We start from the raw sequence: 15,168 nt of genomic DNA, 5'->3' as shown, positions 1-15,168 counted from the left end.
GTGAGTAACAAAGCAGGATGTTGCACTACATTCAGGTATACATAGATATATAAATGGAAGTTTTCTGATTATTATCGACATGTTAAAATGTTTGTTCTGAATAGGGAGCATAGTAGACAGAAAAACCTGTCAGAAGTCTATCAAGCATGCAGAAGTATTGCTTTGGGATGAGGCACTTCCTGGCTTCTGGTATTCTGAGCCCAAGAATAAATATAGACAGGCAGTGTGGAGGGGAAGGGAAAACCAATTCCACAGCAGCACTTTCCATTCCATGAAACAGAGTTCTGTTTATCACTTCTGAACCACTTGGCTTTTATCTGAAGACACTGAAAAGGAGGCAGCTGAAACATTAGCTAGAGCCTATAAAGCGGTGTTCAAAGTGCTTATCTGGTTTGGCCAACATGGTTTATTTAAATGCTACTATTGCTTACAGCACGTCATGAAATGAAAACAGGAAAATACCATGTCTGGCACGTAAAATACAACATGCAGGCAGAGTTCCCAAAGCAGTTTGCAAGAGAGGCAGAAAACCCCACACTTTCCTACTCTGCCATCTCACGCTGTCAAGAATGCAAAGTAATGAATGTACTTTTCTTCACATCTGTTGGACTTATGGTAAGTTTTGTAATTTTTTAAAGGAATTCATGCATTCTTTTGTAACAGATGCTTAGTGAACATATACTTATCCTGTATTTAAATAACAATGGAAGTAAACTACAGGCACTATGGGAGGAGTTCAAAGATAAACATGTAATCCATTCTATAGGTAACAAGAAAGCCATGATCTTGCAAACCTTTTACATGTTTAGTTCTATCAAAAGCCAGTGGTAGCAATGTATATGGGGGGACAGAAGGCCTGGGCTAGTTTTCAATAACTGCTGTATTAAGTAGACTATTTTACATTTACAGGGAGCTGTCCCTTCCAGATTCCAAAAGCAGTGACTGCCACACTGTAGCAAGGTTCAGACAAGTTAATTGTTTCATAGACAAAGTTGTCGAAAAGGAACACAGAAAAACTGCTATTGTTAGCATGGATGGCAGCAAGCAACTAATACATAGTATGGTACACAAAATGACCCATTACAAGAACAGCCATATTTAATAGACTCAATAAATTCAGTGCTTCCACATCTCAGTGAATGCAACAGGCTTGGACCACAAATTAAACAAAATTTTATTTTCTACCTCCCCAGGCAAGGAATAATTACAGACAATTGTTTATCATATATTAACCTAAGATGCTGGTTCATATTCATAAGATATGTTCATGATAAGAAAGACTTAATTAAACAAGGAAAAGACAAAAATCTTCAGTCATTGAAGATTTTACTGTGAAGTATAATTTGTACAAGTCTCAGTTAAAAAGATTTGAGTTTTGATTTTCGATTTAACAGGAAAAATAGCATTATACAATATAAAAGAATAAAAATAAAATAAAATCAATTGTTCATAAGAAATATTTGTGATAATACAATAAGGTGAGAGTATATTTATGGAACAGACCATTTCAATTCTGTAGTGGAAAATATTTTTAGGCTTCACTTGCATGGAAATATCTGGTTAACCACATGGAAAAAATTTTTTAAAAAAGCAGCTAAGCCTCTCTTCTCTTAAATAACTGACACATTTTAAAGCTTCATATGCTATAGCACACTGAATAATTCAACATGAATAACTTTAATTTACCTTAATATATTCATTCAGGATATAACATAATTAGGTCTTATTAAAGATCCTTTTTAAAATTTCATTCATAGTAAGGTTTTGTTGGTTCTTTTGCTATTTGTGACTGATAAAGCTACAGTATTATCTGGAAAAGAGCTACTGACTTTAATGCAGCTAAACAAAAAAGAAAGAAAAAGTGAAACCTGAGAAGTTAAGTCACTTGTTAAAGAATCTGTCCTCAGAAAGCACCTGGCATCAAAGCTGCTCCACAGGCCTTATCCAAAATATGCTAAAGTCAGAGTAGCTTTTCCTTTGTACTGAACATGTAAAATCCATTCAAATCTTTTCATTTGAAATGTTATATGAGTAAATTGTTCTCTCTTTAACAGGTTTCACCCCTTTTGATCTGCAAGTTTCATCAGTTCCCCCACTCTTGCATTCTCAAATACAAAGTGACTCAGGCCCAAGACAACCATTTTGATAAGTCTGCATTTCACCTATCAGAGGTCAGTTTTTCTGATATTAGGTTTTTGCTGCTCTTTCAATAACAAGATGCACCATAGGAAATCGTTTTCAAACACATGTCTACATGTTGTCCTATACAGTATTTCCTTTTGGAAGTACTAAAGCATGGCACAGTAACTGCCAGTACTGTGCCGTGCACATAGCATGCAGTTAGTTTTAGCTGCTACATCACTGTAGCGTGTTGTATGTATGGGTAATGGGCAAGTCATGTATCAGACGACCATGTAGGGTATGGACACATGTACATTTGAAGTCATTTCAAAAGGGGACAGGAGATTTGTTTCAACCAGTGAAACAACTCCACTTTCAACCTTGCTTTATTGAGAATTAAACTTGAAGCAGATCAGCAGCTTTCCCTTTGAAATGACTCCAAATGTACACATGTCCATAGAAGCATCATCAGAAACTCAGGATCTTTCAAATAGAAAACAAATACAAGCAAAAAACTATGATGTGCCACTGAAAAAGAACAGGTGGAAACCATTAATGCTTTATTCAAGGTCAGACAAAGGTAACAGCAGAACCTGGAATATAACCCACAAATACTCATTGCAGACTGAATCCTGAAGAGAGCAACAAGCCTTTCCCATTTTAAAGATCAAATTCCTTAAAATACAGTTTTCCAAAATTCACGTTATGGATTTTTCACAGCTGTGTTATTAAAGAAAAAATACTAGTAAATTGCTGGAGGCAATGATTTTTATGGGTGATACTTTTTATTGGACCAACTGTTAGACAAGCTTGTTGCAGCAGTTGGTCCATGCAGCTGTTCCAATAAAAGATTCATAGATGTTAGGGGCTGGAAGGGACCTCACAAGATCATTAGATCCAGCCCCCCTGCACTTGGGCAGGAATATATCACCCACAAAGATATATCACCTACAAAAACCCTTGCTTCTCGCATAATTCTTGAACCACCACAGCTACATCTATCCAACACTACTGATAAATTGGTATAATTCTATCATGGTTGTGTAATACAAATGGATTTCAGTCTTGCTTGAATTTCACTACCAACACCTCCATAACATATCTGTGTGTGTTAAATAGAGTACTTTATCACGTAATATGAATGCCAGAGAACTTGCCTTGGGTTTGACTTGGAAGGGCAACCACTTAAGGCAGCATTTCCTAATCTTGGGGTTCCAACCCCATTTGGGGTCACAATGATAAAAAATGGGGTCACACACTCCCAGGGAGGGAGGCATGGGGGTACACGTGCCCTCCAGATTTGTGCATGGGGCATGGGTGGATGTGGGCTGCCCACTATGGGCACATGGCTCCCTGCCCTGCTGCCCTCTACCCAGGGCCTCTGAGACAGAGCTGGGAAGGGAGGGGAGGCTCAGTGGCACCACTGGGAGCCTCATGCACTGCCATAATGAGGTGTCCCTGCCCACCCAGCAGCAGTAAGCAGCACAACTCTGCACCACCACTGCTGCTGCTGCCAGGTGATCAGGGGGTGCCTTGCCATTCCAGTGCAGCCAGTGTGCAACATCTTCCCCATATTCAAAAAAGGCAGGAAGGAGGACCCAGGAAACTATAGGTCGGTTAGTCTTACCTCAATCCTAGGCAAGTTGTTCGAAAAAATTATGCTGGCATACATCCAGGAGGGGCCAGCAGGGGACTGCATGCTTAGGGGCAACCAGCATGGGTTCATCAGTGGCAGGTCCTGTCAGACCAACCTGGTGGCCTTTTATGATCAGATAACCAGATCATTAGATGCAGGGGTAGCAGTGGATAATCTTCCTGGACTTCCGGAAGGCTTTTGATACTGTCTCTCACCCTGTTCTCATTAAGAAACTGGGGGGCTGTGGTGTAGACACCCACACAGTCAAATGGGTCGCCAACTGGCCAGAGGGCCGCACCCAGAGGGTGGTAGTAGATGGGTCCTTCTCAACCTGGAAGGACGTGGGCAGTGGGGTTCCTCAGGGCTCGGTCCTCGAGCCTGCACTGTTCAACATCTTCATCAGCGATTTGGACGAGGGGGTAAAAAGCACCCTGTTCAAATTTGCTGATGACACTAAGATGTGGGGGGACGTGGGCACATTGGAAGGATGCAACAGGCTACAATCAGACCTGGACAGGTTACAAGGGTGGGCAGACAAGAATAGGATGGGTTTCAACACAGACAAGTGCAAGGTGATGCACCTGGGGAGGAACAACCGGCACCATACCTACAGGTTAGGGAACTCCCCTCTTGTCAGCACGGAGACAGAAAAGGATCTTGGACTCATCATTGACTCCAAGATGAACATGGGCCGGCAGTGTGGAGAGGCAGTAAGGAAGGCCAACCGCACCTTGTCATGCATCCACAGATGCATCTCGAGCAGGTCCAAAGAGGTGATCCTCCCCCTCTATGCGGCATTGGTCAGGCCACAGCTGGAGTACTGTATCCAGTTCTGGGCGCCGCACTTCAAGAGGGATGTAGACAGCATGGAGAGGGTCCAGAGGAGGGCGACTTGCATGATCAGGGGGCAGCAGGGCAGGCCCTATGAGGACAGGCTGCAGGACCTGAACCTGTTCAGCCTCCAGAAGAGAAGGCTGAGGGGGGATCTTGTGGCCTGTTATAAACTAGTCAGGGGGGATCAGCAGGCATTGGGGGAGTCAATGTTCTCCCGAGCACCGCCAGGAGTGACCAGGAATAATGGTCACAAGCTGACAGAGGGTAGGTTTAGGTTAGATATCAGGAGGCGCTACTTCACGGTCAGGGCGCCTAGGGTCTGGAACCAACTTCCAAGAGAAGTGGTGCAGGCTCCTACCCTGGGGGTGTTTAAGAGGAGGTTAGATGCACATCTTGCTGGGGTCATTTGACTCCAGTACTCTTTCCTGCCATGGCAGGGGGTCAGACTAGATGATCTGCTCAGGTCCGTTCCGACCCTAGAAACGACGAAACGACGAAACAGTTGCACCAAGCCTCCTTGCCCTCCTTCTGGGCTTAAGAGGCTGTAGGGGGAGGGCAGCAGGGCATGAAGCCCCAATCCTGCAGTGGGCAACATACATCCTCCCTCTGCCAAGGGCTCTGCTCCAGCTGTGCCATCCATGTGGGGGGGAGGGGCTGGGGGGGGGGAGCTGGGCTCTGCTCTGGTCGCAGCAACCACCACCTACCATGGACAGCAGCCAGAGCTCAGGTGCTGCTGGCGGGGTAGGGGGCTGTGGGTTGTGGCTCTGGTCATGTAGCCCTGACAGCTGGGTGCACCCACTGTCAGTGTTGTGGAGGGCGGAGGGCTGCAGATTGTGAGTGGAGGGTATCAGCAGAGCTGGGGGGGTGGGGGACTGTGGGTGGGGAGTGAGGGTCACCTGGGGTGTGGGGGGAGTGCAAGTTGGGAGTGAGGGATCATGCTGAGGAAATGGGGTCATGTTGAGGAAAACTTTGGGAAGCACTGACTTAAAGGGACCATAAATTGAAGTACATTAAAACATTATATGGATGCTTTCATTTAATCAGTTAATGGCCATTTTACTTGCCCAACACAGCCCCAGAGGTATGACACACTTCAATATAAGCAGTACTAAGTACAGACAGTCAAAAAGCCTGAGGCTGAATCAATTTAATCTTTGCAGATTAATCTAAACTCTGTAGATTGAGTTGATAAGCAAGTGAACAGACATTCACTTCCTATTCTGGAAGTCCAGCTACATGCCTGCAGTGGCTCAGGCCAGAAGCTAGAGGGCAAGGGTAGCTCACCAACCCTACAAGGGGGTGCGGGGGGGGGGGAGGTTGTTGCAGGGGATGTGCAAGGCATCCTTGGATGCTGGGTGACCGTGAGTTAATTTGAATCTGGAAGGGTTTATCTTACACCAGTACTGGCCATTTTGGAAGTGGTTTATGTGCACTGAACTTCTGATCACTATACCAGTTTATATATAATTTTTGTCCTTAGCCACAATTATTTTCCTTCAGTTTCCTGCTTGTCCTTATGTAAATGTAGTCTTTATACCCAGTCAGTCCCTAGCTTTGTTAGCTGGTCAGCAAAAATGCCAACTGGTGGCTTGGTTAAGCTTTGATTATGTGAATATTTGCAACTATGACATAAACAGCCAGTACACATTTGAAACTGCCAAATCCCCAGTATTGTAAAAGACTGATAAAATAAAGTTTACCTAGTACTGATGAATCTTCCCACTAATAAATTTCTAAGGACAATGAGCTTTCTCTACTGCCTTCCACTTTCATAGCTGTTTACACCAATACAAAAATTCTTCTTAAAATACTAGCACTGTCTCTCACTTTAGCAAAATGTACACATGTACAAGCGCCCTAAATGACCATTCAGGTAGAAAGGAGCGTGCACTTTCGAAAGTATTTTAGCCTGTTTCCCTCCTCTCCCCTTTCTTTCTTTATGCCAGTAGTGGAACAAAGGATATCTAATAATGGGTTATCCTTCAGCCATGCTGTAGGTACTTAATCTTAGTCTCTGAATTTATGGTGGCATTTTCACAAGACATTCTATAGATTAGATTACAGTTTAATTAATGGCAGTCACATTCTCAGAGATCTGTATTCCAGGATGAACTGGAGGAATTATCCATGTGCAATGATGCACAACCTCTTCAGTTTAGGCATTATGCTCTTACTGGTTCTCAAAATTTTCCATTTTCAGAATGTTTGCCTGTCCAGGATTGCTGGTGCTTTTACTCCTGAGAGCCTCCTTCACAAATCCCTGCCCCCAACAGTGCATGTGCTCCTCTTTGGGTCCTGCATCACTCAAGGTAGATTGTGGCTCTAGAGACCTGGATGCCCTTCCTCTTCTACCTAATGCAACAGAAGAACTTTATCTGCAGTACAACCAACTGAAAACAATACCTGCAGGCACATTTGACAACCTTTGGACCCTAAAAAGGATCAACCTATCTAGCAACCCATGGCACTGTGATTGTGAGATTCTCTACTTAAAAGTCTGGTTGGAAGACCAAGCAGACAACATGCTTAGCAATAAGGTTATTTGCTTCACTCCACTTTCACTTAATGAGAAAACACTCTCTCAGTTGAGACAGAGTGATTTTACCTCTTGCTCCAGGGCTAGAAGACATTGTTTTGACTTCTTGTTCACTGATGCATTTCTCTTGTTTCTTCTTCTGCTCTCGTTGATTTTACTGATCTGTGGTGTCTTGGCTGCAAAAACACTTAAGTACAAAATGAATGTTTCTAGTGATAACATGGATCAGCCCCCTGCATCACCTTCAATTTCTAATAAAGTTAAGAGAACAATTCTCAATTAAGAGAATAATGTCCTGGACTTTAAGCAGTACATCATGCTAATGACTTGTGTGAGTTAAAATATTAGGTAGGAAAGATGGTTCATTAGAAAAGCATGTGACTGTAAAAAAGAGATGAGAATGGCATATGCAGGGACAATATAAAGCATGACATAACAAGTATAGGGCCTGGCCTTGAAAGCCACAAACTAATGAATTAAATTCTGACCCCACTTAACTCAGCAGGAAAACTACCATTGCCTTCGATGGAGCTGTAAGTCCATGCCAGTTACAGTACTTACTTCCAGGGTTGGTCCTACTGAAATTAATGATCTACACCAGTGGTTTCCAACATTTTTGAGTAGATCACTTTTTGAATTAAAAAGCAACCCAGGTTCTACCACACACCACCACCCCTCCCCTGGCAGGTCAGTCTGTGGGGAGGCAGATAGAGGTGGAGGAAGAAAAAATTATTTGGGGGCACCCCCTCCACAGCAGGTAAGTCTGTGGGGGAAGGGGCGGAGGAGAGGGGGGACAGATCGAGGCCTCAGTAGTGAGGGAGGGAGCAGGACACAGGTAGGAGCAGGGACTGGGGTGATTGGTGCCCTGGGCCCCACTTACCCCACCACCTGGCCCTGCACAGCAGGGGCATAGGATGGAGTTGTGAGTGACTCTTCCTGGTGGTGCCCAGTGTGGGGAGGGGATGGTGGCTCCCTCCACTGTATGCATGCCAGGAGGGCATGGGGGCTGTGTGCCTGGGATCTGTGTGGGGCAGGTTGCTGCTGTGGGCTGGAGGGCTGCGCCAGGCTCCTCCCAGCACAGGGGTTGGGTTGTGCCATGCTCCAGGTGGGCAGTGATTGCGTTGAGAGGGTGGGCTAGGGGTATTATAGCAAATTTTTGGGTAACTTCAGCCCCTCCCACCCACCGTAACCCCAGCTCAGGCCCACTGCTGCCTTGAGTGCAACCCAGCCCAACAGTCCTACCAGGAAGAGCCCGGCACCACCCCAGCCCCAGCTCACCTTCACTCTGCACAGATCTAGGGGCACATACTCACCATATCCTCACAGGGTGCATGCCCCCTTCTCCCAACACCTCCCCAGATGAGCTACTAGTGGCTCTGTCCCACGCCCTGCCCCGGCTGTGCAGTGCCTGCCCCAGCCTCAGCCCCACTCCCTCCCTTACTGCTGCATGTGTGTCCCTCCCCACCCCTGCTGTAGCTGCCCACACTGCCCCATGTTTGGGAGGGGCACATATCCCCCGATCTGTGTGTGGGGCAGAGGTGTCTGCTACTGCACATTGGGCTTTGCAACCCAAGCCTCACTGCAGCTTGCTCAAGAGCAGCAACCCGATGCCACGTGCGTTCTGCTGCTGGGCTGAGCCACACCCCCTGCCCACCCAGCAGTGGGATGCACGTGGTGTTGGGCCACTCCTGGGCCAGCTGCAGCAGGGCTCAGGGGGCAAAGTACAGTGTGCAGCAGCAGCTATCTCCGCCCCATGCACAGATGGGGGGGCATGTGCCCCCTGGGCCTCTGCTGGGGTATGCAGTGGCGGGAGCCCCCCATGCCCCTGGATAAGCCACCCAGGCTCCCATCCTCCCACCATGTGGCCCATCCCGGGCCCCACAGCCCCTGCCTGTGCCACACTCCATCCATCACCATGGGGGCCTCGATCTGGCCCCCACCTCCTCCTTCTCCCACAGACTGCACATGTTGAGCCTCACCAGATCAAGTGGAAGAAGCTCTGTGATTGACCAGTCAATTGGTGACCACCGATCTACACCTAGTAAAAAGAGCTTGCATTTTTGGGACTTTATTTTTCTGTTGTGCCTTTCATTTGAGTGAACACTATTTGCAGAAAATGAATACTGCCAAGTTTATATAATATTTCAAACAATTTTTATGTCATTTAAGACCATAGATTTCAAAATAAAAATCTATATTTATCATTAATATGTATTTTTTATTTTTCACCTTTCTGTCAGCTTAGACAGTAAAAGTTTCACTTATGCTTCTAGCAACTATGTTACTTTTTAAATGTACTGAAAACATTAAAAATGTTTGAGTTTTGTCTTGGGTGCAAGTGAAACATACAATGTTATTCAAAAAGCAGAGTTCACAGCTCAAAATGCTTTCCATAAGAGACCAAATGAGAAATTCCTAAAATTTTTCAAATTTCAGTTTGGGATTTTGAGTCCCCAAGTTCAATAGCACTTGGTTTCAAGTTTTTCATGCTGCCCATGATGGATCTGTGTTGTTAGTTTGAGCCTATTTCAAGTTACAATCAATGCAAATAAGACAAACTGTACAGAGAGCCTGTTTCTGCTTGAATATTTAATGTTCCTGGATATCTAAGTGTCCTGGAACCAATGCCTGAGATTCATGTATACTTTTGTACATGCCTTCATGTAGTCTGCTCACAATTACTATGTGCATAGAAGGCTTATTTGTAGCTATACTTATGCCCACAAAGATAAGTGCACAAATAAACTTGCACATTAAAAGGCATGAAATCCTTTGCCTTAGGTTTATGAAAAGCAGTACTTTACTATTTAATAAGGTTTATAATAAAAATAGCAAATTGCCTTTTGTTTTCTGAAAATCCATTATTCGTTCATTTCTGATTAAATACAATTTTTGCATCAAGAGCCCTTCCATGAACATTTCAAGAGTTTCAAAAATAAGTGATATGTATACTGATAGTTTAAGGGTATTGTTGATTTATAAGACCACTAGAAAGAGAAATTTCACACCTCTATATGTGGCTGTACTGGTGACTCAAATAAATGTGGCTATATCCACTAAACATGTATGAGTGTAATGGATCTCTTACTCCAAGGGTGCCCCCTGGGGGCCCTGTGACTCTTTGCATTGCTCTAGCCCTGGGCTGCCCTGCCATTTTCACTCACCCATCATGCCTAGATGCAATTATTTAGTTGCAAGGGAGGCTGCCTTATAGATCCCAGGGCTAGCCCCAGTTCCTCTAGGTGCCAGTTAGCTCTTCTGAGGCACTAGTTTTGCCTTATGTGGCTCCATCCACCTCTTTACAAAATTCCCATGCCTCACACGAGTTGCCAATTAATGGCTTCTGTGGGCACTTGGCCCCAATCCAATACTAGGCCACCTCAGGCCTTTGCACGCTTGTTGGGGCTTTGGCCTTCCTGGCTGTGGCAGGCCAGTAGGGAAGCTCTCCTGCATTGAGCTGCCTGCCTCACTGCACCCAGCCAAACACCAAGCTCTGAGTGCCTCCCCCGAGGCACCTCACATCTAGCCGATCCCCTTCCTGGAGCGCATCTAAAAGCCTGAGGTACTGCTGCCACCACCCAGACTCAGGTCTTTGTCTGGGCCCTGTGCTGCCCGTGATACCCAGGCCATGTATTGGGATTCTGGGGTGCTTCTATTGGCCTGAAGCATTCACCAGCAGCCTCCCATGCAAGAGGAAAATAAAGTAGTCAAGCCCACCTTAGCAGTTTCCTTCCCTCTTAAGCACACACAGTGAGGCAAGCTAAAATAGATAGATTTATTGATCAAAGAGGGATAGGGTGGGGAAGGAATACCAATAGCAGAATATAGAAAGAAACCCAACTTTAAGTAAACCTAGGTGGCCTGTCAGCCTTTTGAAATGCAACTAGAATACATTAAACTAAGCTTCTAGTTAGGTTTCTGGTAAGTTACTCACTTCTGCATCCTGAATGTGAAAGAGAGAGCTCCAGAAGTCCACACTTGTGTGTGTGCATTTTTAAAATGTCTGCCTCTCCCCTTCTTCTGGAAGGGATCCTCTTAAATAGCTCATCTGACCTCCCCACCTGGAACCAGTCAGGGACAGGTGGCATTTGGTGCTGGCCAATCAATTTGAAAGACATTACAGTTACCTACTGAAGTGACATGGGCTTAAGCCCCTGCCCCCATGTTGTGAGGTCAGAGCTCAAACAGTAGAGGGCCAAGATCCACCTCCTCTAACCTGACATTCCTCCTGTAGGCAGCGAGTTACTGCCTAGCAATGAGATTGATAAACACTTGAGAAAGGAAACAGATAATCCCCAGAGAGAGAGGAGGCTGGAAGGGGATGCTTTCACACTGGCCTCAGCCCTTTTTTTCTTGCTGGCTCCTGTTAGGGTGACTACCCATCCCTAATGGGGCAGGGCAGTCCTGCATTTGTCTTGGATTCACAGCATCTACAGGGGCTGGGAAATAGCAGGTTCCTCCTTGCAGGCTGACAGCATTCCTGCAAGAGCAGCTCCCTCCAGGTAAGTCCAGCAGAGGGCAATGAAAATGGTTAGAGAGCTGAGGAATTATGAGGAACTAAGCTTATTTAGTTTGGAGAAGAGAATACGTGATTTAATGGCAGCCTTCAACTACCTGAAGGGTAGTTTCAAAGAAGATGGAGCTTAACTGTTCTCAGATAACAGAACAAGGAACAGTGGTCTGAAGTTGCACCAAGGGAAGTTGAGGTTAGATATTAGAAAAAAACTCTCTCATGAGGAGATGTAAAACACTGGAACAGCCTACCCAGAGAGGTTGTGGAAGCTCCATCCTTAGAGGTTTTTCAGACCCAAGTAGACAAAGCCTTGGCTGAGCATGAATGATGTGTGCCCCTGGCACATGGGAGGCACAGTGGTAGCAGAAGCGCGGCAGCAGGAGTGTGGCAGAGGTAAGCGGGGAACTCCCACAGACACCACCAGCACTGTCAGCAGTCAGGGGGTGGGGTAGGGTGGTGGGGGGGGGGGGTTGGCGACCACCTGCAGCCACCACCAGCAGCATCAGCAGTGGCTAGCAGGGATCACGGACTGCCCGCAGACACTGCTGGCGGTATTGGCGATGGAGTGGCAAGCGGTGACTGCTTGCAGGTGCCACCAACAGTGTTGGTGGTGCCATTTGTAGGGGGTGCACCGCCACACTCAGGGGGTGCACGTGAACTCATGTGCACCCCTTATGCATTGCCCCCATAACTGGGGATGGTCCTGCTTTGAGCAGGGGATTGGACTTGATAATTTCTGAGGTCCCTTCCAACCCTCGTTTTCTATGATTCTATGACACAGTGACAAATGCAAATCCTTTCAGTACAGAACTCAAGATACCCAGTATGTGAAGCATGGAGCTTTGTAGAAAAAGAAAACTGGATAAAGTAATATTTTGTAATCGAAACATGAACAACTAAATGGTTCAATAATTGAAACAAGCTGTCACAGAGCGGGCCCTAGGAGCGGCTGTGATCTCTCTAGCGCCCCCTACCATGCCAAGTTAACTGTTAAGCACCCTCAGTCTCGCCCGCCATGTCTTGGTGTTATATATCTTTTAAGGGACGCTGCCTTACTGTTCCCTATGACACGGTGCTCTGTTCGTCCTGGCCCCTATCCTATGAGGGGTGACCCGGTGCGCCCCAGCCTTATGGGCTATGCGTGCCTCTAACCTCCCCTTTAGCATGCCCCTAGCCTCGCAGATGTACCAGACGTTGACTGGTCAGTTTACTCTCTGCGCCCTGACTGGCGCTCTTGGGCTTGCCACACAACTGGCGCCTCCCGCAGGCGTTCTGGCCTTGTCACTCAACCGGTGTCCTGGCTAACGCCCCTGGGCTTGTCACGCAACCAGCGCCCTTACTGGCACTCCCAAGCTTGTCACACAACTCACGCCCTCTTACCGGTTCCCTTGTATTCGCTAGCCCACTATGGCCGGCTCACTATGCTTGCTCCTTTAAGTTCCTCGCTAAGCTCGCCCCTCTGGGCTTGTCTATACACTCGCCCTGCTGGGCATCTCAATAAGTTTGCCCCTGCTGGGATTTCCAATAGGTAGTTCCCCACTAGGGTCTGTCTCACCACAGTCACCGCGGGTTCCCCCCCCCCCCCGTAGGGTTTGTCTCTGCGCTCCCCGCATTTTTGCCCCGACTGGGCTTCTCCATGGTCACCGCGTGCCTCCCCACAGGGTGCTACCCTGCTGGGGTTTCGTCACCCTCCTCCCACAGTAAGTTCCCCTCACTGGGGTCTCATACCCCCTCTGGGGCCTGCCCCGCACGTCTCATGCTACTCGCCCTCTCTGGGGCCTCTCCCACGCTCCTCATGCTACTCGCCCTCTCTGGGGCCTCTCCCGCGCTCTCTCACCCTCTCTGGGACCTTGTAAAGTACCATCCCACAGGGCTGGGATCACTAGGAACCCCCACACTATTGGGTAGCTCCCCTGAAATTATCCCAATAGCCACCCCCACTGGGGTTGGGGTCAAAACACCCCCACACACAGCGCTCTCTATCGTGCTAATTATCCTGATAGTCACCTCCACTGGGGTTGGGCCACCCCGAAACACAGCGCTCTTTACCGCACTGGGAGCACCCCCACCTTACTGGGGAGCTCCTAATGAGGCCTCCTCGCACCCCTACAGCCTCACCCGGTCCTCCGGCGTAATGATAACAAACTAGCAACATAAAGCCCTGAGCCAACCGGCTACAACCCAAAAGAAGCCGCCCGGCTATAACCTAAACTGTGCGCCACCTAGGCGGTCCCTCACCTCTCTGCCAGGGTTCTCTTCACCCCCTCCCATCATTATATGAATGCTGGAGCATTCTGGCTGCCCTGCTTAACTCTGGTCTGGTCTGGTCTGGTCTGGTCTGGTCTGGTCTGGTCTGGTCTGGTCTGGTCTGGTCTGGTCTGGTCTGGTCTGGTCTGGTCTGCAGCAGCAGAGCTCCTGCTCCTTAGGCTGCCAGAAGGGAACTAAGTCTGGTCTTGGCCTGTCTGGTTATAAAGGCCAAGGCCTGCCCCCTCCTGGTCAGCTGACCCAATCTGTTGCTTATGCAACCCCCGGCTGTGCTGCCCTATTGATTGACAGCTAAGCCCACATCGCCATCACTAGTAGCAAGCACCCTAGTTCTCCGCTACAGTCCTTCCCCCTTAAGTTCTTAACCTTCATTAAGAGCGGGGCACACCAGTGACCAGTGACACAAGCATTTACTACGGAATTTTTAGAGGTTTAGGATAAATAACTGGGCTCTTATTTGTTGAACATTCATTGGAATTATATGGGTCTCATAGGAGTTTTTTTCAGTTATTTTCTCCAACTAATGTTCTGAGAACATGTGTATCTCAGATTTTTGGGTCTCCGTTTTAAGAGGTACTAATTCCCTGTGGCTTCACTTAAGGTTGACAAGAACTGAAGTTGCACAGCAATTCTGGGGCATGTTAAGCATCCCAGCGTTTTCCACACACACACACACACACCACTGTTTGATAATACAACCCAGAAACTTCTCTGTTTTCACATACCTTGTTGAGTACAGTACAGGCTGTAAAGGATATTTAAGTCACTCCCTGGAGCCTGGACAACTCAGTGAGCTAATAATAGAGAAAGGCTTTGATCTTATTAGTGGTCTCCCTTTGAAGCTTGGCATTTACTATAAGTAGATCAATTTCTGCAACAAACTATGTCAGTATGGTTTCTGATTCCAATCCAGCCTAGGATGATAGAAAATCTTTGCCACTCCTAGTGGTGGCTTCAGTCATTTGAAATTAGTAATGGTACCTCCTAGTAGGCAGGTATTCATATTTCACTTAAGATTGCTCTGCCAGTGTTTTATTTTTATGAAACTGGGAGGAGAGGCATAGCCAAAAATCACAGCAGTCAATCTATTGCTACTAAAGTCACACACACACAAAAGTGAGATGTATTTGCCTCATTACAGTGCTGCTGTTGCTATTTTTCTTTTTCTATATTCTGATTACTCAACCTTGTTGGAAGTAAGTGTGTGTGGAAGGGATTCATAGATTTCATAGATTTCATAGACATTAGGGCTCGAAGGGACCT

At 46.7% G+C, this 15,168-nt stretch overlaps 1 long non-coding RNA gene across 1 annotated transcript; it reads left to right on the top strand.

Annotated features, from left to right (window-relative positions):
• Positions 1-471: 471 nt before the first annotated feature.
• On the top strand, positions 472-6,992 carry LOC149855742 (uncharacterized). The gene is made up of 3 exons (XR_016438478.1): positions 472-615; positions 2,055-2,171; positions 6,792-6,992. It is a non-coding gene; the product is annotated as an uncharacterized LOC149855742 (long non-coding RNA).
• Positions 6,993-15,168: the final 8,176 nt, after the last annotated feature.

The sequence above is a fragment of the Crocodylus siamensis genome, chromosome 11 (assembly GCF_052110815.1).
Source record: "Crocodylus siamensis isolate JL-2025a chromosome 11, ASM5211081v1, whole genome shotgun sequence".
Taxonomy (NCBI): domain Eukaryota; kingdom Metazoa; phylum Chordata; order Crocodylia; family Crocodylidae; genus Crocodylus; species Crocodylus siamensis.
This window is presented reverse-complemented; position numbering and strand designations above follow the sequence as displayed.